General features: G+C 43.8%; 1 long non-coding RNA gene and 1 pseudogene across 1 annotated transcript; both read right to left on the reverse strand.

Moving 5' to 3' along the window:
• LOC116057041 overlaps window positions 1-26942 on the reverse strand; it is a 395907-nt pseudogene that overhangs the window by 46902 nt on the left and 322063 nt on the right.
• On the reverse strand, window positions 101-26577 carry LOC118495140. The gene is made up of 3 exons (XR_004897460.1): window positions 26505-26577; window positions 4208-4216; window positions 101-111 (listed from the first exon to the last, which is right to left on the reverse strand). It is a non-coding gene; the product is annotated as an uncharacterized LOC118495140 (long non-coding RNA).

Here is a 26942-nt window from a genome sequence, read left to right on the forward strand (position 1 = left end):
CTCTGTGGTTTTTGTTTTATTAAGTGTACTTTTTGTTAACGTGGTTTAGTTTTTCATGAATGTTGGTCTTAGATCCCTGATTTGTGGGAGAAGTTGAGGATGATCCTGGACCTGATCTGATGCAGGTTGATGCCGTAGATGATGGGGTTGATGAGGGGCGGGACCACCAGGAACTCTGCGGCCAGCAGGTTCTGCAGCACCTGTAGCGTGCCGCCGCCATAGCGAGAGTAGACTGAATCAAACACCTGCGAGCTGACGAAGATGAGCAGCGTGGTGAGGTGCGGCACACACGTCTGTATGAACTTCTTGCGGTTGGACGCCAACCTGAGCGAGGCTTCGACCAAGTGGGTGTAGGACACCAGGATGAGTCCGGTCTGCGAAGTGTGCGTAAAAATTAGCACAAAGCCGTAGATGTTGTTACCGGTTGTGTCGGAGCACGATAGCTTCACCACCTCCCAGTTGGTGCAGAAGATCCTGTTGATGTGGCGCCTACACAGCGGCAATCTGACAGTCAGTATGACACCGATAATCGTCTCCAGCAACGAGAAGCACCAGGTGAGCAGCAGCATCTGCGCCACCCTCTGCACCGGCATCAGCATCGGGTACTGCAGCGGCTTACAGATGGCCAAGTAGCGGTCGTACGCCATGACGGTCAGACTGGTGAACTCACAGAAAACGTAACAGTAAACCACAAACATCTGAGCCAAACAGCCGGAATACGTGATGACGTTAGAGTCGGCCAAAAGGCCGTGAAGCAGCTTTGGGTAGAAACTCGACGCTCCGCAGATGCCGTTAACACACAGGCTGCACAGGAAGATGTAGATCGGCTCATGGAGCGTTCTCTCCAGGCAGACGGTGATGATGAGCGTCAGGTTGACGAAGATGGTGAAGAGGTACGACATCAGGGCGACGGCAAAGTACATCTGACGGTTTGTCAGAGAGTCGTTCAGACCCTGAAGCACAAACACCACCTCAGAGTTATTCTCCATCACAACTGCTGATCACAAAACAAAACGAAATTGGGCTGGATAGCACCAATGATTTCCCGAATCGTTATGATTCCTATTCACAAGGTCCTGATTACATTTCTGTTTCAGTATAAATTAGGATAGGGGAATTTCAGTTACAATACCAGTTTATCTTGGACATAAAAGAGATTCTCACAGAACTGTAAATTGTTTAAGCAAGAAGCAACCCTCAGATATTTTTATAATGCACCAGGTTAATGTTTACATTAAGAACTGACCCCCACAAGTTTAATGTACATTTTACTGTGAAAAAAAGCAAATATTAAAAGATCTATTCCAAGATGAAAGTAATAGATATCAGATCACTTAAACAAAGATGGACTTTAGTTAATAACTATTATAAGCCAGCCCTACTAAAAATGTACACTTTCAAATTTCAAACATATTTTAGGTTCCAAAACTGAATACAATGTCTGAAGCAGCACCAAAAATGTCCATCTTTAGTTCATAGTGATTCTTTAAACAGTTCAGAGACACAAACAGATTCAGTTTGTATCGACATGAAACAGAAGAGCAGCAAATCCTCACAGTGTAGAGCTGGAATCAGAAATGACTGAACAAGTAGAACATCAGCACTGCAACACAGATGTTCAGTAGACAACAATGTAATCTGAGTTATTAATTCTTTCTGATGCTGTTTGTTTCAAAATGTTCATTTAAATTTCTGGTGAGAAACAGAAAAGCAGCAAGTCAACAGATGAAAACTCATCAAACAAGAATCAGCTCAGCAGAACAAAACAGAAGATTTCTGCTCATTTAAACAAAGGAAGGAAACTATTGTAACATGTTCAATAGTTCATCAAATCTGAGTCTCTCCACATCTGTAAAGAAAACAGACTGTTTAAAACATCAGTGGGTTTCAAAATGAAAAACGGACATTTAGTAGACAACAATGTAATCTCAGTTATTAATTCTTTCTGATGCCGTTTGTTTAAAAATGTTCATTTAAAATCAGCTGACAAACACAAACATGATCTTTGAGCTTTTTCTTCATCAGATAAACTCAAATATAAATGAATTCAGACTCTTGTGAGGATCACTTCCAGTTGATTTCAAACCTTAAAGTGACTCATTCTCTGCACATTTCTTAGAATAACAACTTTCAGCTGGATGTATGAGTGAGAAACAGAAAAGCATCAAATTCAGATGAAAACTCATCAAACAATCATCTGCTCATTTAAACAAAGGAAGGAAACTATTGTAACATGTTCAATAGTTCATCAAATCTGAGTCTCTCCACATCTGTAAAGAAAACAGACTGTTTAAAACATCAGTGGTGTTAACATGAAAAACTACTGATCAGGAAACATGAATCATCAGTTTGATCAAAGCTTTAGAGAAACAGACTAAACCCTCAGACACAGTTTTCATTAAATTAAACAATTAAACAGTTCAGCTGAACAAACCACAAGGAAAGACATTAAATATGCTTCAACATTTCACTCTGTGAACTAATCAGAAGCATAAAAACTGAGTCACAGTGATGTTGACATGATACAAGACAAAAGGTGATTAAAGGTGTTAATGCATGAAGGCCGACACTGACTTCAGTTAACAACCTTACCTACTGCAGGTTGGACTCATCTTTCACTTTGGACACATGAATAAATATAACATCATCAACAGGACAAGTTAAGAAACAGTAAGCAATCAGACACATCAACACCAGAGACAAACTGTTGATTTGTTTCCACACGAGCAGCTGAAACTCTGCCGAGCTGCTGGAGAACAGAGTCAGCGAGCAGCAGCTCTTATACGCCTAAAAACTGCACACAGACAGGTACACAGCAACAAAGCTGAGGCCAGGCCCCTCCTGATGAACACGTCACACATTCATATTTTCAACAATGGATGTTTAATTGAATATTATTAAGGCAAGAAATCAGCTCACAAGCTGTCAACGACTTAGTAATCAACCGTTATGTTTTCTTTTAATGGCCGATGCCGATATTTAGACAGCAGAGCAGCCGATGATGATGCTATGTTGTTTTTTGCAACAGATGAAATTCAACAATTTAATAATAATAAAAATTTGGACACAAAATTCTGTTTAACAGAAAATTGTGTGAGAAATGTCAGTCAACAGGTGTGGTCTATGGACATCCAGTGTTTCTCCTGTAAGTGTAAAGGCCAGAAAAGCTTTTGATCTTTTAAAATCAAAGGAGTTTGGGTTCCCTTGATGGAGCTTAGTGTCATTTTTGTTATGTGTGATTCACGCACGCACAATCTGTGGTTTGGGCCTCGGGGCACTCTGTAGTTTGGGGTTTTAGGAAGCCATGCAGCAGTGACATTGTGGATAGCAGAAATAAAGCTAACTTGAGCAGAAATCGATAAAGAAAAGGCTCTTTTGAATGACAAGTTGAGTTTCAACACCGATATCAATGACAGTATCGGGTATCGGTCCGATGCTGTGCGCATGATATCATGCTGTAATCATAAAATTACTCCGACACTACCACACCCAATACCACCTTATATCAACGTGACATTTACTTCTTAGTGTATCAGGTATAGGCGGCGGAGGAGGAGCAATCATTGCCAGTCTTTTGGAGGTTTTTGGCTGTAAAATTAACAGAGGCCCTTACCCAATACCACGGGTGAGTCTAGAGGCGGGGACCAGGGTGGCAACCGCCCCACCTGAAATATGATTGGCTCCCCCTTGTGTGAGGGGTATGACTGAATGAATAGATGTGAAGTAGGATAATGTGCAGTAGTTTTATTTTATTTATTTATGAAGTTGTGCAATATACTCCTTTTACTGTATTGTATTTATTGATGTGTTAGATAAATAGCGCTGTAGATGTCTGGTTCAATGTTTGTGTTGTGGATTATGTGTCAATATGCCTGTACTGTACAACAAATTGCCTCTCTGGGACATTAAAGTTTTCTAAGTCTAAGTCTAAGTCCCCTCTGGCAGGAGACTGAGGTCTATCAGGACCACAACCACACACCACGTAAACAGTTTTTTCCCCTCCGCCACTAGCCTTATCAACAAGGCCCGGAACCCACCCTGACTCTCTCCACACTACACCTCTGGCTCTACATGCCACTGTACTTACTCTGCTGTAGCGCTCCTTTTTACTATTGTTTAACTTATTAGGGGTCCAAGCCCGAGTCTGGAAGAACCGGCAGTAGCAATTTCTAAAGATTATTTTTATTTCCCATTATACTTCCACCACTAGATGGTGCTATAGCAGAAAAAAACGCATTTGGCCCTATAACTCCCACACCGTACACCGGATATTCAAAAACCATATATCCACACGTTCCCTGGATCCAACTGAATCACGTGATATAGGCCACGCCCATTTCCTCCTAGACTTTTATGCGTGAAAAATCGTGATTTATCAAAAACCTACTTTTTCGATCTCCTCCTAGACCGTGCAACTGATTAGCACGAAACTTGGCAGGTAACATCTCCAGATTGACCTGACAAAAAGTTGTAAAAATAATTTTTATACAACAAAAGTTCCGCATATAACGCAAAAACTACTTTGTGTAGTTAACTATGAAAACACCAACTTTGCCATATGTTGGCCAAAATAAAAGGCGACAAACTTTAGATTCTTGTTTGCCATGACCCTCTGGAGGTCCCCCACGCGTTTTTCGAAAATTGGTCACTAGGGGGCACTACAAGTACAAAAAGTTTATATCTCATGAACGGCTCATCCGATTTTTACAAAATTTGATGGGTACCATCTAGGGACACTCCTGAGGCCAACCCTTGAGTGGGGTACTGAGGGGTCAAAATGGGCGTGGCGTCTGGCACCTAAGTCTAGATTCACCACTTACACTAATGTGAACAACTTTAAATTTACAGGGTAGATGGACAATGGGCCATGGACCACACCTACCAAAGATTACACATGTGGACCACTAGGTGGCGTTATAATAGTTTTTTGTCTTTAACTCCCACATTACACATCACACATTAAAAATTCTTACATACATGTGTTCCTTGAATCAAGCTGAATCACCTAATGTAGCCCATTACCGCTTAAAAGTTTTTTCACAATATCGCGCAATGTGCAAAACCAACTTTTTCGAACTCGTCCTAGGTTTCGTGCGACCGATCTGCACGAAACCTGGTACACAGCATCTCCAGATGGACCTGACCAAAAGTTGTATAAAGAATTTTGCTACGTTAAAGTATACGCATTTGACGACCAAACAATTTTTCCTAGCTAGCTACCACACACATATCATATCATATCTCGGCCAAATTAAATGTTATCAGCAAAGAACTTAGGATCGTTGTTCAACATCCCACTACGATGCTCTGTACCAAATCTGGCGAAGATCGGCCTTTAGGGGGCGCTATAAGTAACGTTTATTTGTTTTGGCCAATAACTCAATGCATTTTAATGGGAAATTTGCAATTGTAATATCTCTGCAACAGTAAAGGCTATCAACATAAACCTTCTGATGCTTGTTCGGCATGCTGCCATGAGGCTCTGTACCAAATTTGGTAAAGATCAAAGGGAGCGCTATAGTCAACGTAGACCAGTTTTGGCCCTTTTACTCAATTCATGTTAATGGCATATTTGCAATGGGATTGTACCACAGACCTTGCAGCTCACACTCAATATTTACTGATGTTTGCCTCCTACCGTTACGTTTTGGTTTTTGCTTTTGCGTGCTCCACTTCTTTTCTACAATTAACACACTTCTTAACCCACCTGACAAAGTTTCTACAACCTTCACAGTGAACAAATGCAACTCTTTTCTCTCATTTTTTCAATCCAAAATCAATACCATTCATAGGCGTCGATAACATGGGTGCTCTACGTGGAAAATACCCACGTGTGCAAGGCTGCCAGTAGGCTACATTCATTTTAAATTAAACAATGCAGTTGGTGCTAAGTGGAGCATCTGTCATAGTGTGATTGGTTATGTTGGTGGCATTGACCTACTTTACGGCTAAATTATCGAGTTAATAGGCGTGTGTGTTCGCGTCGGCCGCTGTCCATTTCCTAAGGTTCTGAAATGCAAACCATTTTTGACTACTTATTTTTTTTTTTTTAAAGGGCGTGCGCCTGTGAGCACCCACGGAAGAAAACATAAATTGGCGCCTATTACACCATTTACAACAACCTGACCACCTCCCCTGCTCCTTCAACCACCACACCTGCCTCCACCCTCCACCCTCTCAGTCACTCTCTCATTTCGCTCTGCTGTCCCCTGTGGTCAGGGGGATTAAGAAGTTTGTTTATTGTAGAGAATTAGTAAAGGTAGTCTGTATATGCATGGAGATGAACTGTTAACCACTACATTTGCAATGGCAATGTACCGCAGACGTCGCGGCTCACACCGTACCGCAGACCTTGCGGATTAAACCTCTCGATATTCACCGTTTGCCCCCCCCCCCACGTAATGCTTTAGGTCCCACTTTGGCGCAGCCCCCCAGGTAATCGGAGGCGACTGGCGCAGCTCCCCGGGGCGACTGGCATCGGAGGCTTGGACCCCGTCATAACTGCTTGCAGTTCTAGTTTTATATTTATTTTACATTTATTTTTATCTTTATTAATACCTACTGTGTGTATATGTTTATACTTATATTGTTCATATTGTTTTTATCCTTCTTATATTTAGAGAATGTGTGACATGCACCAACAACACCATGACAAATTCCTTGTATGCGTAAAAAACGTACTTGGCAATAAAGCCCTTTCTGATTCTGATTCTGATCCAAATGTTTGCCATAAGAGCCCATAGAAAATGTATGTATTGTATTTATATACACATTTATTGTTGACTGCGACTAGGGTTGGGTATCGGTTGGGTTTTATCCGATACCGGTGCCTACTTTGTATTTTTTAAACAGTTACGGTTGTCACGTCTCGTCCCTATGTCAAGTTTCTGTGTTTAGTTGGTTTCATGTTTTCTGTTGGTTTTCCATTTCCTGTTTTATTCTGTAGTCTCTCTGTTCTCTTATGTGTTGTCTTGTTTTACCTCCTGTCTTTTGGTTTTCCCGCCTTTGTGATTGTCTGCTCCGCCCTGATGTCTTTCACCTGTTCACTAGCCCTTGTGTCACCTGCGCATTGTTAACCCTCATTTACTTGTGTATTTAGTCTCTGTGCTTTCTGTGTCTGTTGTTGGGTTATTTTCATTCGTCAGTCTTTTGTGTAATGCTCCGGCCTGTCTTCTGTTGTATTTTGCCGTTGTTCGGCACCACAGAGACTTTGCCGTTGTCCGGCGCCCCAAGCCTCAGCAGACCAGCCTCCCAGAACCCCAGCAGACGTGCAGCGGACCGGAGACCTCTTCGCCGTGGACCGGAGACCTCTTCGCCGTGGACTGGAGCCCTCGTTGACGTGGACTGGAGCCCTCATTGACGTGGACCGGAGAAGACTAGCTTACTAGCTTGGTCCCCAAGTCCCACTTTCCTCATTTCCCGGTTCCTACTGTCGCCTGTTCCGGCGCTCCTGTTCTTTGTCCTCCCTTCGCCCTTCCACGGTTGACTTTTGTTTGTCCCTCCTGTGGACCCCCTCCGCCCTCCCTGGGCTGTTTGTGTCAAGGGCAAACAATGTTATAATGTCGGATTTTCATGGTAAACGTGGCCAAAAATTCAAATAATGAGTTAATGTATTTTAGAGAAATACCCGTGAGCTAAAACGTTCAGATAACCAACTGCTCTGAAGGCTGTTTCAACAGGATTTTCTGCTCTCAGCTAAGTCTTATGCAACTCTAACTCTAAGTCTTCTATGATTGGTTGTCTGCTCCAGGTAGGCAGGACTGGAGTGTTTTTTTAAGCTACTGCAGTGTTAACATTGTCGCATGTAGCTACATGTTAACAGCAGTAAAATATGTCATCTTGGATGCCAGTGTTGTTACATTCTCCCCAATTCTGGGTCACATTACTCCTGAAACATTACCGGTTATGTAGTATTTGGTTTAAAAGCCTTTATCTGTGATGTTTTACTCTGGAAAGTGCTGCTATATTCTATCAGTGTCCACTGCTAACTATAGTAGCTACATGCTATCGGCAGTAAACAATGGGCCTCATTCACCAATATCTTCCTAAGTTTTCTCTTAAATATGTTCTTAAAGTCCCTAAGAAAAGTCTACGTCTGATTCATGACGTGTTCTTAAACAGCGGAATTGTTCGCAGGTGTGTTCTTAGAATGATGAATCCCAATGTCTTCATAAATTGAAAGCTTGTGCCCGTTGCTCCTATTTAGCATAGATAAACGCCCCATTAATTCCCATAAAAGGGCATGAGATGGCAGGACCGTGTCATGTGCACACTTAGAGAAATGTCCAAAAGACGTGGTAAAGACGGTGGAGGCCTCGACTCCAAAAGAAAAATAAACTTTAGTAATTCTGAAGTGGAGGTACTGCTGCAAGAAGTAAATGAAAAACAAAACATATTTAGTAGCGTCAGCAGTGCATACTAAGCAGCAAATAAAACTGATGCATGGAACGCAGTTACTCATGCAGTGAACGCTGTATCCGGAGAAGGGCGCAGAACCGATAAATAAATGGTTTGATCTGAATTCTGAGGCAAATTTTTTTTATTTCAAAACACAAAAGATACTCTTGCCGTATAAATAGCGTGATCAATCACTTATTATTGGATGGCAGGGTTCCCCGTTAACATAATTGATGTGAATTGAAGACAAAGCAAGGCAAGTTTACACTCACCTAAAGAATTATTAAGACAACCTGTTAAATGTCTCGTTAAGCAATTATCTAATCAACCAATCACATGGCAGTTGCTTCAATGCATTTAGGGGCGTGGTCCTGGTCAAGATAATCTCCTCAACTCCAAACTGAATGTCAGAATGGGAAAGAAAGGTGACCTAAGCAACTTTGAGCATGGCATGGTTGTTGGTGCCAGACGGGCTGGTCTGAGTATTTCACAATCTGCTCAGTTACTGGGATTTTCACGCAAAACCATTACTAGGGTTTACAAAGAATGGTCTGAAAAAGGAAAAACATCCAGTATGCAGCAGTCCTGTGGGCGAAAATGCCTTGTTGATGCTAGACATCAGAGGAGCCTACTGATTCCAGCTGATAGAAGATCAACATTGACTCAAATAACCACTCGTTACAACCGAAGTATGCAGCAAAGCATTTGTGAAGCCACAACACACACAACATTGAGGCGGATGGGCTACACCAGCAGAAGACCCCACCGGGTACCACTCATCTCCACTAAAAATAGGAAAATGAGGCTACAAAATTTGACAGTTGAAGACTGGAAAAATGTTGCCTTGTCTGATGAGTCTCGATTTCTGTTGAGACATTCAGATGGTAGAGTCAGAATTTGGCGTAAACTGAATGAGAACATGGATCCGTCATGCCTTGTTACCACTGTGCAGGCTGGTGATGGTGGTGGTGTAATGGTGTGGGGGATGCTATCCTATCAATATGGGCCAACATTTCTAAAGAATGCTTCCAGCTCCTTGTTGAATCAATGCCACAAAGAATTAATGCAGTTCTGAAGGCGAAAGGGGGTCAAACACTGTATTAGTATGGTGTTCCTAATAATCCTTTAGGTGAGTGTATTTATATAGGCCTACCACAATTCATACACAATGGCAATTCAAAGTGCTTTACAAATGAGCAGTAGTGTGTATTTATTTAAACAAACTTATAATTATGTGTAAAATAATTAAACTAATTAGTTACAAAATGGAGAGAAATGTTACATTTTAAATTAGAACGGACAAAAACGGTATAGCTACTTGTTTTGCGCAAATATGTCAGCTCTAAATTGTGCGTAAGAGTGCTCTTGAGTGTGCATAGAATCTGATCCCAAATAAGAAAACATTGGTGAATTCCAGAATCTTCGTGAAAACTGCGTACGTGGGGTTTAAGAACACATTTGTTCTTAAGAGCGTTTGGTCAATGGGGCCCAATGTCATCTGGGCTGCCAAGGTTGTTAAATTCTCCCCAATTTTGGGTCTCGCATTCCTGCTGAAACATGTCCGATTGGGTAGTGTTTGATTCAGAAGCCTTCATCTGTGATTTTTGACAGTAGAAAGTGCTGCTTCGTTCCATTACAATCTAACGTTAGCATACTTCTAAATATTAAGTAGCTGCATACTAACTGGATATTGCTGTAATCTTAGCGGCCAATTTTGGTCATTTCTCCCCAATTTCGGGTCAATTTACAGCTGGAACATGTCCGATTGTGTAGTATTTGGTTAAGAAGCCTTTATTTGTGATTTTTCATGGTACAAAGTCCTGCTATGCTCTGTTGCAGTCAGGCTTTGGAATGCAACAACAGCGTAGGCTGCTGAGACTTAGAGTTGCGGAAACAGGCTGGCCGATCAGAGCAGACTGGGATTTTATGAGGGGGGGCTTCAAGTGACAGGCGCTCCTAAAGAGTGTCTCATTCAGACGGTGAATCCAGGTAGAGCAGCCATGGGCAGTATGAGAAAGATAACATTAAAGCATGTAAACATGTTTTAGTACAAATACAAAATACAAGTATTAACCTGAAAATGCTACATAATAGTTCCCCTTTAAATCAACATTGTAGTATCTGGTTAAACATTAATATTAAGGTTTCTCTTATTAAGTGGGCTTTTGGTCAATGTAATTTAGTTTTTCATTAATGTTGTTTATGGATCTCTGGTTTGTGGGAGAAGTTGAGGATGATCCTGGACCTGATCTGATGCAGGTTGATGCCGTAGATGATGGGGTTGATGAGGGGCGGGACCACCAGGAACTCTGCAGACAGAAGGTTCTGCAGCACCTGTAGCGTGCCACCGCCGCCATAGCGAGAGTAAATGGAATCGAATAACAGTGAGCTTGCAAAGATGAGCAGCGTGGCCAGGTGCGGCACACACGTCTGTACAAACTTCTTGCGGTTGGACGCCAACCTGAACGAGGCTCGGACCAGGTGGGTGTAGGACACCAGGATGAGTCCGGTCTGCAGAGTGTGCGAAATAATGATCAGCAAGCCATAGATACTGCTGCCGGTTGTGTCAGAGCAAGACAGCTTCACCACCTCCCAGTTGGTGCAGAATATCCTGTTGATGTGGCGCCTACACAGCGGCAATCTGGCGGTCAGTGTGATGCCGATAATCGTCTCCAGCAGCGAGAAGCACCAGGTGAGCAGCAGCAGCAGCGCCACCCTCTGCACCGGCATCAGCATTGGGTACTGCAGCGGCTTGCAGATGGCCAAGTAGCGGTCATACGCCATGACGGTTAGACTGGTGAAATCACAGAAAACGTAACAGTAAACCACAAATACCTGAGTCAAACAGCCGGCATACGTGATGACGTTAGAGTCAGCCAAAAGGCCGTGAAGCAGCTTTGGGTAGAAACTCGACGCTCCGCAGATGCCGTTAAAACACAGGCCGCACAGGAAGATGTAGATCGGCTCATGGAGCGCTCTCTCCAGGCAGACGGTGACGATGAGCGTCAGGTTGACGAAGATGGTGAAGAGGTACGACATCAGGGCGAAGGCAAAGTACATCTGACGGTTTGTCAGAGAGTCGTTCAGACCCTGAAGCACAAACACCACCTCTGAGTTATTCTCCATCACAACTGCTGATCACAAAACAAAACAAAATTAGGCATTAATGATTTCCCGAATCATTTCGATTCCTATTCACAACGTCCTGATTACATTTCTGTTTCAATATAAATTAGGTTAGGGGAATTTCAGTTACAATACCAGTTTATCTTGGACATAAAAGAGAAGAGAACTGTAAATTGTTTAAGCAAGAAGCAACCCTCAGATATTTTTTATAATGCACCAGGTTAATGTTTACATTAAGAACTGACCCCCCAAAAAGTACTTTTTACTGGGAAAAGGCAAAGAAAAGATCTATTCCAAGATGTTAGTAATAGATATCAGGTCACTTAAACAAAGATGGACTTTAGTTGGAGAATTGATTAATATAATCCAGCCCTACTAAAAATGTATACTTTCAAATTTCAAACATATTTTAGGTTCCAAAACCGAATACAATGTCTGAAGCAGCACCAAAAATGTCCATCTTTAGTTCATAGTGATTCTTTAAACAGTTCAGAGACACAAACAAGTTCAGTTTGTATCGACATGAAAACAGAAGAGCAGCAAATCCTCACAGTGTAGAGCTGGAATCAAAATGACGAACAAGTAGAACATCAGCACTGCAACACAGTGGTTCAGTAGACAACAATGTAATCTGAGTTATTAATTCTTTCTGATGCTGTTTGTTTAAAATGTTCATTTAAAATCAGTTGTTTGTCTGGTGAGAAACAGAAAAGCAGCAAGTCAACAGATGAAACTCATCAAACAAGAACAGCAGCAGAACAAAACAGAAGGTGGAACAAATCAAAAAAGGCGGGAAACAAAACAAAGACAGGAAGAAAGCTAGACAAGACAAGGGAGACAAGACAGACTACAAAATAAAACAGGAAACAAGCACAATACAGAACAGAAACAGACTACAAAAATATACACCACAAAATACCAAAACCCTGACAGTACCCCCCCCCCCCCCCCCCCAAGGGACAGATCCCAGATGGCCCAAAAACAGAACAAAAAGACAACCCAGGGAGGGCGGAGGGGGACCGGAGGAGGGCCAAACAGGTCAGCAAACAAGTCAAGTGGGGCTAGGGAATGGAGAGACCACTCGGGACAGGGAACAGGAAGGCCCCGGGACAGGGACAGAGAGGCCTCGGCAACAGGGAACAGAGAGGCCTTGGCAACAAGGAGCAGAGAGTCACTGGGGCACAACGCCCTGGGTCACAGGGAACAGAGAGTCACAGGGGCTGAGAGAGAGAGCTCGGCAACAGGGGCAGAGAGGCCTCGGCAACAGGGGGCAGAGAGGCCTCGGCAACAGGGGACTGGGAGCAGAATCGAAGGCAGAAACCTTCAGGCGGCCTGCGACGAAGGCAGAACCCTTCTGGCCACCGGCGACGAAGGCAGAATCTCTCTGGTGGCCGTACAGGATGTCGAGGGCACCGAGATGACTGGCGGCGAAGGCGAAGCCTCTCTGAAGGACGGCGACGAAGGCGAAACCCCTCTGGAGGGCGACAGCGAAAGCAGAATCCTTCTGGAGGCCGGCGGCGAAGGTGAAACCCCTCAGGAGGCCGTCTGCGAGGGCGAATCCCTTCTGAAGACCGGCGGCGAAGGCGAAGCCTCTCTGAAGGACGGCGACGAAGGCGAAACCCCTCTGGAGGGCGACAGCGAAAGCAGAATCCTTCTGGAGGCCGTCTGCGAGGGCGAATTCCTTCTGAAGACCGGCGGCGAAGGCGAATCCCCTCTGGTGGCCAGACAGGCTCAGCAGATGAAGGGGCAGCTGGGCTGGAGACAGGCGACGGGTCAGCTGGGCTGGAGACAGGTGACGGGTCAGCTGGGTCAGTGTCTGCCAACAAGGTAACAGGATCAGTAACAGACAACAAGACAACAGGGTCAGGAGTCGGCAACTCCGCTGACAGGGTAACTGGAGCATTAGTCGGCCGGACCACCGACAAAACACGGGGAGCAGGAGTTGGCCTGACCGCCGAGAGGAGACGAGGGGCAGGAGTCGGCCTGACCGCCGAGAGGACACGAGGGGCAGGAGTCGGCCTGACCGCCACAGGCAAAGTCTCATGGGGGCAGAACAAAGGCAAAGTCACTAGGGAGGTCTCTGGGACTCCAGAGACCAACAAAGCCTCAGGGGCAGTCTCTTGGACGCCGGAGACCGGCAAGGCCTCTGGCTTGCCCGTAGACGTGGACTCTGGGAGAGCTGTCGACATGGACTCTGGAAGAGCTGTCGACGTAGACTCTGGGAGAGTGGTCATCGAAGACTCTGGACGACTGGAAGACTCTAGCAGAGCGGTCATCGGAGACTCTGGACGACTGGAAGACTCTAGCAGAGCGGTCATCGTAGATTCTTGAAGAGCGGTCATCGACGACTCTTGAAGACTGCACGTCAGCGGCGGTTCTGGGCGGCTGCACGTCAGCGGCGGTTCTGGAAGGCTGCACGTCAGCGGCGGTTCTGGAAGGCTGCGCAGTGCTGGGAAACTGGGCAGCTTGGGGACACTAGGAAACTCGGAAACATTAGGAAACTCGGGAACTCTAGGAAACTCGGGAACACTAGGAAGCTCGGGGAAGCTAGGAAGGCTGCTAGCAAGCCTGGGATCTGGGAGAGTGCTAACTAGCCTGGACTCAGGAGGGCTGCTAGCTAGCTTGGGCTTAAGGGGGCTGCTAGCCAGCCGGGGCTCAAGAAGGCTGCTAGCTAGCCTGGATTCAGAAGAGCTGCTAACTAGCCTGGGCTCAGGAAGGCTGCTAGCTAGCCTTGTTTCAGGGGGGTTGCTAGCTAGCCTGAATTTAGGGGGCCTGCTAGCTAGCCTGGGCTCAGGAAGGCTACTAGCTAGCCGGGACTCAAGAAAGTTGCTAGCTAGCCTGGATTCAGGGGGTTTGCTAGCTAGCTTGAATTCAGGAGAGCTGCACGTCCACCCGGAATCAGGAGAGCTGCACGCCAGCCCGGGAACAGAAGGGTTGCACGTCAGCTCGGGAACAGAAGGGTTGCACGTCAGCTCAGGCTCAGGAACACAGGTCAACTCAGGCTCAGGAACACAGGTCAGCTCAGGAACATATGTCAGCTCAGGCTCAGGTACACAGGTCAGCTCAGGCTCAGGTCAGCTCAGGTACACAGGTCAGCTCAGGCTCAGGTACACAGGTCAGCTCAGGCTCAGGTACACAGGTCAGCTCAGGCTCAGGTACACAGGTCAGCTCAGGCTCAGGTACACAGGTCAGCTCAGGCTCAGGTACACAGGTCAGCTCAGGCTCAGGAACACAGGTCAGCTCAGGCTCAGGAACACAGGTCAGCTCAGGAACATACGTCAGCTCAGGCTCCGGCTCGCTGGACAGCATGGACTCGAGGCCGCTGGACAGCGAGGACTCTGGGCTGAAGAGAGGGTGAAGCAGGGCATGGCGTCGGGAGCCATGTTGTCTTCTACCCCGTCTCCGGCCTCCACGGTTCCCAGAGAATATGGCTAGGCGAGTTCCCTCAAAGGATTGCTTGTAGTTGAGGGTGCCCGCAGAGTGGGTTGCCGTAGAGCCGATCGTAAAGCTTCCAGGGGAGCTGCTAGCAGGCAAACTAGACTGTTGTCTTCCAGCTTGAAGGCTGGCAGCTTTGGCCTCCTCAGTCTTTTTAACAGACATGGCAAAATACTGAAGCAAAGTCATATGAGTCTCTGGCTCTCCTCCAGGTAGGGAGACAGGACTGGGCGAAGCGGGCAAAGGGACAGACGGGGTCACAGACAAAAACCCAGTGGCCACGGTGTTAGCACCACGGTGTTAGCAGACCGGGATGTAGGCTGGGTAACGGACATGAAACCTGTAGCAAAACGGCACACAGGTGGATGGGCAGGAGTGGAAACAAATCTTTTAACCCAGTCCGGAATTGAGTCAATTAGCCAGGGTTTTTCTGACACCATATTACGAGCCAATGACAAAATAGCCTCCTTCTGGTACTCACTGTCTGCTTCCTTCCACATAACCTTCAGCTCTATCAGGTCATAAAGTAGCTCACAAAGTTCATCAGACAAAGGGTGTGCGGGAGCCATGGTCCAGATAGGCCTTGAGCAGCAACCAGTAGAAAAAAAAACACAAAAAACTGGGAACCCACTGGGAAAAAGGAAGCTTCTCTGCTGGGTCCGGTTGGTCGGATCATTCTGTCATGGTTAGCGAGGATGGTGGACCCAAATGCAGAGAGCAGGCGAAGGAGTAATGAGCACGAGGATTTATTAAACACAAAAACAGGAGCAAACCAAAGGCGGTCCAAAAATGGAGCAGGCAGAAAACAACAGAACAGGCTACGACATGCTGACAGGAACAAAACCAGACACAAACAATGATCCGACAAGAGACAAGGGAAAACAGAGAGGCTAAATACACAAGGTAACGAGGGAACGAGAGGCAGGTGACACAACAGGTGGAACAAATCAAAAAAGGCGGGAAACAAACAAAGACAGGAAGAAAGCTAGACAAGACAAGGGAGACAAGACAGACTACAAAATAAAACAGGAAACAAGCACAATACAGAACAGAAACCGACTACAAAAATAATACACACCACAAAATACCAAAACCCTGACAATCCTATTATTATTTCATAGATAGATAGAGATACTTTATTACTTTTTGTATCCTATTATTTCATGTATACTCTGTATGTGTGCTGTGCGTCAGATATTTTGCTACTGCAATACTGGAATTTCCCATTTTTTTGGGATGAATAAAAATCTATATCTATCTATCAGGAGCGGTTCTACATTGAATTACACCCAGGGCGAGACCCTCTTCGAGTGTATATATACTATATATTTATTTAAGTTCAGATAACTTATACTGCGATATTTTGTGCAGAATTGTGTTCATTGTCTTTTGGCAATGTTGGAGGTGGAGATTGTGCAACTTAACAGGACGTTTGGTTTTTAGAGCAGCCGGAAAAAGAGTCCCAACATGGCTTGAATTCCCAGCCCAAATACAGCCAAAGCATAGCTTTATTCGGACGTTTAAGCCTTGAATTTTTAAAATCCTGGATCGGAAGGGTCCGATATTGGCCAGTGACAGACCGGGATGTGTACGGTATCACCCTGAGTTGAAATGAGTCTGACTTAACAGGACGTTTGGTTTTTAGAGCAGCCGGAAAAAGTGTCACAACATGGCTTGAATTCCCAGCCCAAATACAGCCAAAGCATAGCTTTAGTCAGACGTTTAAGGCGAGACACTACAGGTGAATAGGCTAACATTTTTAAATAATAGATATCTCCATGAAACTTCCTCAGTTGATTACTTACACAAGTATATAAAAAAAAGTATTACAAGTTTTTGAAATGTTTATGTTTAATTATGCAAATTAGGCATTTTCTCATTAAATATGCGCGATTTTGCATATATTTTCGGTAGATAGATCTGAACATATGATAAAGCCAGGTGCAAAATTCTTTTTTCATTTTGTTTACACACAAGATGAAAACAAAATTACAGAGGGATTTCAGGATATCTGCTTTCATTACCTAGGAAATCAAGATATACTGTCCATAGCCTTAAAAAATCGATTTTCGCCATGTTTTTTAGCTTAAAATTTCACATAAATCAGGGCAGGAATGATTTATTAACAAATCCCTCTGTAAATATCTTCAGAATACTACTAAGTGTATAACTGGAAAGTTTGGTGTACATAGGTGCTACATAGGCTGTGATGTTTATACTGGAGATTGACAAAAAACTCATTTTGAGAAAATGGCATTTAAAGATTTAAATAGTGGAATTTAATACATTTCTATTGGAAAAATTGCTCAAAAACAGAATAAATGCCCAGGCCCTTAGTGATAATAATATAGAATATTTCAAGTTCATGAAAATTGATTATTTAATAAAATGGCAGGCATATAAGGCCTACAACTGCAGTAACTCAATGAATTAACATTGGTGTATCATGCACAAAGTTGCAGACAAAACCCACACTGGACAGTTGTATGGACACAGAACAAGACCAACAATAGATGTCACAGCTTTTTAAAGTCTAACTGTCCATTCCAGCACCATATGTATTTTAGCTGTGCTTAGACTCTTGCGCCTATGTTTTACACTGGCAGCTGTGACGGTCTCAGCTTTTGAGGTCCTGAGCATATCAGTTTCTCTCATTGAATTGACCGTCACAACTGTGCTCTGAAGCCACAACTTCTCCATAACAGAAAGCATGGCAGAGGCACCTTCATGGCCATACTTGCTGCTGCTCCAGCTTACTTTTCCCACAAAACAGTCCCCTCAGTCAGCTGATGGTGAAGCTAACTAACCAGAAACAGTCCTCTCAGTCAGCTGATGGTGAAGATAACTAACCAGAACCAGTCCCCTCAGTCAGCTGATGGTGAAGATAACTAACCAGAACCAGTCCCCTCAGTCAGCTGATGGTGAAGCTAACTAACCAGAAACAGTCCCCTCAGTCAGCTGATGGTGAAGATAACTAACCAGAACCAGTCCTCTCAGTCAGCTGATGGTGAAGATAACTAACCAGAACCAGTCCCCTCAGTCAGCTGATGGTGAAGATAACTAACCAGAACCAGTCCCCTCAGTCAGCTGATGGTGAAGATAACTAACCAGAACCAGTCCCCTCAGTCAGCTGATGGTGAAGCTAACTAACCAGAAACAGTCCTCTCAGTCAGCTGATGGTGAAGATAACTAACCAGAACCAGTCCTCTCAGTCAGCTGATGGTGAAGCTAACTAACCAGAACCAGTCCCCTCAGTCAGCTGATGGTGAAGATAACTAACCAGAACCAGTCCTCTCAGTCAGCTGATGGTGAAGATAACTAACCAGAACCAGTCCTCTCAGTCAGCTGATGGTGAAGCTAACTAACCAGAACCAGTCCCCTCAGTCAGCTGATGGTGAAGATAACTAACCAGGCTCCATTCAGCACTGGTTCATAACACAACATAACAAAACTAATTATGACTCATTCAAAAGACCAATATTTAGAACATTGGAGAAAGCAAACAAAGTAGACTAAATTATTATTTGACAGATTATCTTCACACTGTCAGAGATACGAAGAAGAGACGGATCCTGACTAAATACAGGCTCAGTGACCACCAGCTGGGTCTGACAGAGATACACTTCCTCCTCCACTGGGAAAAACTATCTTCACTAAGAGAATTACACTTTGAAAAAATAGCCAAAAAAAGTTCATACCAGAAGAGAACCTAGTAGTTCTCCTAGGAGAGGTGACAGCAGCTCCACTGACAGCTACATATGGATCTGCCTGCTACAGCCTGAGGGACTCACACCACTTAGGATCCCAAAATAACAGATCTGTTTAGTAGCCTATTATATAGTAATTATATTATACAAAACTAACTGTTGTGTAATGTAATTGTTTTGTAATATAGTGTGTTGTATCGCAATCAGTACAGTGTGGTACATATGTGACAAATATTTAATATATGACATGTAGGCTATGACTTTCTGTAAACTGCTTTGAGAGAGAGAGAGAGAGAGAGAGAGAGAGAGAGAGTCTGATTACCTCCGCTGTCTGAACACTGAACACAAAGTGTAGTAAAATAAAGAACTAAATGTGTATTTCGGACTTTATTCCACCACAAGTCTGAAAGAAGACATGTTATTGAAGACAAATAGCCCAAAATCTCAAAATTGACCAATGAAAAAAAAACAATGTTTTTGCCTGCCGTGTCTCGCCTTAATCCTTGAATTTTAAAATCCTGGATCGGAAGGGTCCGATATTGGCCAGTGACAGACCGGGATGTGTACCGTATCACCCTGAGGTGAAATGAGTCTGACTTAACAGGACGTTTGGTTTTTAGAGCAGCCGTAAAAAGTGTCACAACATGGCTTGAATTCCCAGCCCAAATACAGCCAAAGCATAGCTTTATTCGGACGTTTAAGCCTTGAATTTTTAAAATCCTGGATCGGAAGGGTCCGATATTGGCCAGTGACAGACCGGGATGTGTACGGTATCACCCTGAGTTGAAATGAGTCTGACTTAACAGGACGTTTGGTTTTTAGAGCAGCCGGAAAAAGTGTCACAACATGGCTTGAATTCCCAGCCCAAATACAGCCAAAGCATAGCTTTAGTCAGACGTTTAAGGCGAGACACTACAGGTGAATAGGCTAAAATTTTTAAATAATAGATATCTCCATGAAACTTCCTCAGTTGATTACTTACACAAGTATATAAAAAAAAGTATTACAAGTTTTTGAAATGTTTATGTTTAATTATGCAAATTAGGCATTTTCTCATTAAATATGCACGATTTTGCATATATTTTTGGTAGATAGATCTGAAAATATGATAAAGCCAGGTGCAAAATTCTTTTTTCATTTTGTTTACACACAAGATGAAAACAAAATTACAGAGGGATTTCAGGATATCTGCTTTCATTACCTAGGAAATCAAGATATACTGTCCATAGCCTTAAAAAATCGATTTTCACCATGTTTTTTAGCTTAAAATTTCACATAAATCAGGGCAGGAATGATTTATTAACAAATCCCTCTGTAAATATCTTCAGAATACTACTAAGTGTATAACTGGAAAGTTTGGTGTACATAGGTGCTACATAGGCTGTGATGTTTATACTGGAGATTGACAAAAAACTCATTTTGAGAAAACGGCATTTAAAGATTTAAATAGTGGAATTTAATACATTTCTATTGGAAAAATTGCTCAAAAACAGAATAAATGCCCAGGCCCTTAGTGATAATAATATAGAATATTTCAAGTTCATGAAAATTGATTATTTAATAAAATGGCAGGCATATAAGGCCTACAACTGCAGTAACTCAATGAATTAACATTGGCGTATCATGCACAAAGTTGCAGACAAAACCCACACTGGACAATTGTATGGACACAGAACAAGACCAACAATAGATGTCACAGCTTTTTAAAGTCTAACTGTCCATTCCAGCACCATATGTATTTTAGCTGTGCTTAGACTCTTGCGCCTATGTTTTACACTGGCAGCTGTGACGGTCTCAGCTTTTGAGGTCCTGAGCATATCAGTTTCTCTCATTGAATTGACCGTCACAACTGAGCTCTGAAGCCACAACTTCTCCATAACAGAAAGCATGGCAGAGGCACCTTCATGGCCATACTTGCTGCTGCTCCAGCTTACTTTTCCCACAAAACAGTCCCCTCAGTCAGCTGATGGTGAAGCTAACTAACCAGAAACAGTCCTCTCAGTCAGCTGATGGTGAAGATAACTAACCAGAACCAGTCCCCTCAGTCAGCTGATGGTGAAGCTAACTAACCAGAACCAGTCCCCTCAGTCAGCTGATGGTGAAGATAACTAACCAGGCTCCATTCAGCACTGGTTCATAACACAACATAACAAAACTAATTATGACTCATTCAAAAGACCAATATTTAGAACATTGGAGAAAGCAAACAAAGTAGACTAAATTATTATTTGACAGATTATCTTCACACTGTCAGAGATACAAAGAAGAGACGGATCCTGACTAAATACAGGCTCAGTGACCACCAGCTGGGTCTGACAGAGATACACTTCCTCCTCCACTGGGAAAAACTATCTTCACTAAGAGAATTACACTTTGAAAAAATAGCCAAAAAAAGTTCATACCAGAAGAGAACCTAGTAGTTCTCCTAGGAGAGGTGACAGCAGCTCCACTGACAGCTACATATGGATCTGCCTGCTACAGCCTGAGGGACTCACACCACTTAGGATCCCAAAATAACAGATCTGTTTAGTAGCCTATTATATAGTAATTATATTATACAAAACTAACTGTTGTGTAATGTAATTGTTTTGTAATATAGTGTGTTGTATCGCAATCAGTACAGTGTGGTACATATGTGACAAATATTTAATATATGACATGTAGGCTATGACTTTCTGTAAACTGCTTTGAGAGAGAGAGAGAGAGAGAGAGAGAGAGAGAGAGTCTGATTACCTCCGCTGTCTGAACACTGAACACAAAGTGTAGTAAAATAAAGAACTAAATGTGTATTTCGGACTTTATTCCACCACAAGTCTGAAAGAAGACATGTTATTGAAGACAAATAGCCCAAAATCTCAAAATTGACCAATGAAAAAAAAACAATGTTTTTGCCTGCCGTGTCTCGCCTTAAGCCTTGAATTTTAAAATCCTGGATCGGAAGGGTCCGATATTGGCCAGTGACAGACCGGGATGTGTACCGTATCACCCTGAGGTGAAATGAGTGTGACTTAAGAGGACGTTTGGTTTTTAGAGCAGCTGGAAAAAGTGTCCCAACATGGCTTGAATTCCCAGCCCAAATACAGCCAAAGCATAGCTTTAATCAGACGTTTAAGCCTTGAATTTTAATATCCTGGATCGGAAGGGTCCGATATTGGCCAATGACAGACCGGGATGTGTACGGTATCACTCTGAGGTGAAATGAGTGTGACTTAAGAGGACGTTTGGTTTTTAGAGCAGCTGGAAAAAGTGTCCCAACATGGCTTGAATTGCCAGCCCAAATACAGCCAAAGCATAGCTTTAATCGCACGTTTAAGCCTTGAATTTTTAAAATCCTGGATCGGAAGGGTCCGATATTGGCCAGTGATAGACTGGCATGTGTACGGTATCACCCTGAGGTGAAATGAGTCTGACTTAACAGGACGTTTGGTTTTTAGAGCAGCCGGAAAAAGAGTCCCAACATGGCTTGAATTCCCAGCCCAAATACAGCCAAAGCATAGCTTTATTCGGACGTTTAAGCCTTGAATTTTTAAAATCCTGGATCGGAAGGGTCCGATATTGGCCAGTGACAGACCGGGATGTGTACGGTATCACCCTGAGGTGAAATGAGTCTGACTTAACAGGACGTTTGGTTTTTAGAGCAGCCGGAAAAAGAGTCCCAACATGGCTTGAATTCCCAGCCCAAATACAGCGAAAGCATAGCTTTAATCGGACGTTTAAGCCTTGAATTTTAAATTCCTGGATCGGAAGGGTCCGATATTGGCCAGTGACAGACCGGGATGTGTACGGTATCACCCTGTGGTGAAATGAGTCTGACTTAACAGGACTTTTGGTTTTTAGAGCAGCCAGAAAAAGTGTCACAACATGGCTTGAATTCCCAGCACAAATACAGCCAAAGCATAGCTTCAATCGGACGTTTAAGCCTTGAATTTTAAAATCCTGGATCAGAAGGGTCCGATATTGGCCTGTGACAGACGGGCATGTGTACGGTATCACCCTGAGGTGAAAAGAGTCTGACTTAACAGGACGTTTGGTTTTTAGAGCAGCCGGAAAAAGTGTCCCAACATGGCTTGAATTCCCAGCCCAAATACAGCCAAAGCATAGCTTTATTCGGACGTTTAAGCCTTGAATTTTAAAATCCTGGATCGGAAGGGTCCGATATTGGCCAGTGACAGACCGGCATGTGTACGGTATCACCCTGAGGTGAAATGAGTCTGACTTAAGAGGACCTTTGGTTTTTAGAGCAGCCGGAAAAAGTGTCCCAACATGGCTTGAATTCCCAGCCCAAATACAGCCAAAGCATAGCTTTAGTCAGACGTTTAAGCCTTGAATTTTAAAATCCTGGATCGGAAGGGTCCGATATTGGCCAGTGACAGACCTGGATGTGTACGGTATCACCCTGAGGTGAAAAGAGTCTGACTTAACAGGACGTTTGGTTTTTAGAGCAGCCGGAAAAAGAGTCCCAACATGGCTTGAATTCCCAGCCCAAATACAGCCAAAGCATAGCTTTAGTCAGACGTTTAAGCCTTGAATTTTAAAATCCTGGATCGGAAGGGTCCGATATTGGCCCGTGACAGACCGGGATGTGTACGCTATCACCCTGAGGTGAAATGAGTGGGACTTAAGAGGATCTTTGGTTTTTAGAGCAGCCGGAAAAAGAGTCCCAACATGGCTTGAATTCCCAGCCCAAATACAGCCAAAGCATAGCTTTAGTCAGACGTTTAAGCCTTGAATTTTAAAATCCTGGATCGGAAGGGTCCGATATTGGCCAGTGACAGACCTGGATGTGTACGCTATCACCCTGAGGTGAAATGAGTGTGACTTAAGAGGACCTTTGGTTTTTAGAGCAGCCGGAAAAAGTGTCCCAACATGGCTTGAATTCCCAGCCCAAATACAGCCAAAGCATAGCTTTAGTCGGACGTTTAAGCCTTGAATTTTAAAATCCTGGATCGGAAGGGTCCGATATTGGCCAGTGACAGACCGGCATGTGTACGCTATCACCCTGAGGTGAAATGAGTGTGACTTAAGAGGACCTTTGGTTTTTAGAGCAGCCGGAAAAAGTGTCCCAACATGGCTTGAATTCCCAGCCCAAATACAGCCAAAGCATAGCTTTAGTCAGACGTTTAAGCCTTGAATTTTAAAATCCTGGATCGGAAGGGTCCGATATTGGCCAGTGACAGACCTGGATGTGTACGGTATCACCCTGAGGTGAAAAGAGTCTGACTTAACAGGACGTTTGGTTTTTAGAGCAGCCGGAAAAAGAGTCCCAACATGGCTTGAATTCCCAGCCCAAATACAGCCAAAGCATAGCTTTATCGGACGTTTAAGCCTTGAATTTTAAAATCCTGGATCGGAAGGGTCCGATATTGGCCAGTGACAGACCGGGATGTGTACGCTATCACCCTGAGGTGAAATGAGTGGGACTTAAGAGGATCTTTGGTTTTTAGAGCAGCCGGAAAAAGTGTCCCAACATGGCTTGAATTCCCAGCCCAAATAAAGCCAAAGCATAGCTTTAGTCAGACGTTTAAGCCTTGAATTTTTAAATCCTGGATCGGAAGGGTCCGATATTGGCCAGTGACAGACCTGGATGTGTACGGTATCACCCTGAGGTGAAAAGAGTCTGACTTAACAGGACGTTTGGTTTTTAGAGCAGCCGGAAAAAGTGTCCCAACATGGCTTGAATTCCCAGCCCAAATACAGCCAAAGCATAGCTTTAGTCAGACGTTTAAGCCTTGAATTTTAAAATCCTGGATCGGAAGGGTCCGATATTGGCCAGTGACAGACCTGGATGTGTACGGTATCACCCTGAGGTGAAAAGAGTCTGACTTAACAGGACGTTTGGTTTTTAGAGCAGCCGGAAAAAGAGTCCCAACATGGCTTGAATTCCCAGCCCAAATACAGCCAAAGCATAGCTTCAATCGGACGTTTAAGCCTTGAATTTTAAAATCCTGGATCGGAAGGGTCCGATATTGGCCAGTGACAGACCGGGATGTGTACGCTATCACCCTGAGGTGAAATGAGTGTGACTTAAGAGGACCTTTGGTTTTTAGAGCAGCCGGAAAAAGTGTCCCAACATGGCTTGAATTCCCAGCCCAAATACAGCCAAAGCATAGCTTTAATCAGACGTTTAAGCCTTGAATTTTAAAATCCTGGATCGGAAGGGTCCGATATTGGCCAGTGACAGACCTGGATGTGTACGGTATCACCCTGAGGTGAAAAGAGTCTGACTTAACAGGACGTTTGGTTTTTAGAGCAGCCGGAAAAAGTGTCCCAACATGGCTTGAATTCCCAGCCCAAATACAGCCAAAGCATAGCTTTAGTCAGACGTTTAAGCCTTGAATTTTAAAATCCTGGATCGGAAGGGTCCGATATTGGCCAGTGACAGACCTGGATGTGTACGGTATCACCCTGAGGTGAAAAGAGTCTGACTTAACAGGACGTTTGGTTTTTAGAGCAGCCGGAAAAAGAGTCCCAACATGGCTTGAATTCCCAGCCCAAATACAGCCAAAGCATAGCTTTAATCGCACGTTTAAGCCTTGAATTTTAAAATCCTGGATCGGAAGGGTCCGATATTGGCCAGTGACAGACCGGGATGTGTACGGTATCACCCTGAGGTGAAATGAGTCTGACTTAACAGGACGTTTGGTTTTTAGAGCAGCCGGAAAAAGTGTCCCAACATGGCTTGAATTCCCAGCCCAAATAAAGCCAAAGCATAGCTTTAATCGCAAGTTTAAGCCTTGAATTTTTAAAATCCTGGATCGGAAGGGTCCGATATTGGCCAGTGACAGACCTGGATGTGTACGGTATCACCCTGAGGTGAAAAGAGTCTGACTTAACAGGACGTTTGGTTTTTAGAGCAGCCGGAAAAAGAGTCCCAACATGGCTTGAATTCCCAGCCCAAATACAGCCAAAGCATAGCTTTAATCGCACGTAACCCTAACCCAACGTTTAGTCAGGAAACTGTTTTGAAACCATTTCAATTTCTTTTCAAAGTATAAAGTTGAATAAAACCTCCACAATTCAAAGAGTAATGATCCAATCCTTCATTTTACTTGCAAAACGCATTGTATGGAACCATCCATGTTATTTTTGAGGCAATTTGGTTTTACACATACTGTACAATAGAGACAACAATATACATATAGACACATATTAAAATAATATACAAAAATACAAATGTACAAATAATATCAAGACAAGTACACATGGAGTGGGATGTAAAGTGCAAAAGGTAATAGTGCAAAGTAGTGTGCAAGATGCATATATTAAGTGACTTACTTAAGTAAGTAACTTAGTGTGCAAGTAACTCTTTTCTCTCAACTGGAAGATCTGGATTTTGCTGACGACATGGTTTTGGTCTCGCATACGCATCAACATATGCAAGAGAAAACCAGTCGTCTTAACAACTTTGCACAGCAAATAGGTCTTAAGATCAATCAGATGAAGACAGAGCTGATGACGCTCAACATCCCAAACCCCCCAAAAATACAAATAGAAGACACAAACCTACCCATGACCAACCCTTTCACTTACCTAGGCAGCATTGTCAGCCATGATGGAGGAGCAGGCAACGACATCACAAGCCGACTCAGCAAGGCCCGAAACACCTTACAGAGACTAAACGTCTGGAAGTCTGCCCAGTACAGCACCAACACCAAGCTGAGACTGTACCAGAGCTGTGTCCTGTCTACCCTGCTATACGGCTCTGAGTGCTGGCGAACAACTGAAAGTGATCTCCACAAACTGTTGACCTTCCACACCAAAAGCCTACGTAAAATAAAGAGAATATTCTGGCCCAACACCATCTCCAATCAACTTCTACTCAGCCAGTGTAAACATGACAACATGGCTACCATCATTATGAGAAGGCGATGGAAATGGATTGGACATGTAATACATAGAGAGCGAGAAAACATCACACGAACTGCCCTTCACTGAACACCAGATGGCAAACATTAAAGAGGCCAACCCAAGGATACCTGGCGCAGGATGGTGGAGGGAGAGCTGAAGACACTACATCACACCTGGGGCTCTATAAAGACACTGGCCCGAAACAGACAAGAGTGGAAATCCTTTGTTGTTGCCCTACATGCCAACAGGCATAATGGGCAGTAAGTTAACTTTACTTGCAAAGAGCATTGTATGGAACCATCCGTGTTATTTTTGGGCAATTTTCTTGAAAGAAACCCACATTTCTGATGTAGAAACTTTGAAAAGAGGGGACCACAGGAGGGTTAAATTTAATATTTCTGTTTGTCTGTGATTTAACTGTCATTATTG

Source organism: Sander lucioperca, chromosome 5, assembly GCF_008315115.2.
Source record: "Sander lucioperca isolate FBNREF2018 chromosome 5, SLUC_FBN_1.2, whole genome shotgun sequence".
Classification (NCBI taxonomy): Eukaryota; Metazoa; Chordata; class Actinopteri; order Perciformes; family Percidae; genus Sander; species Sander lucioperca.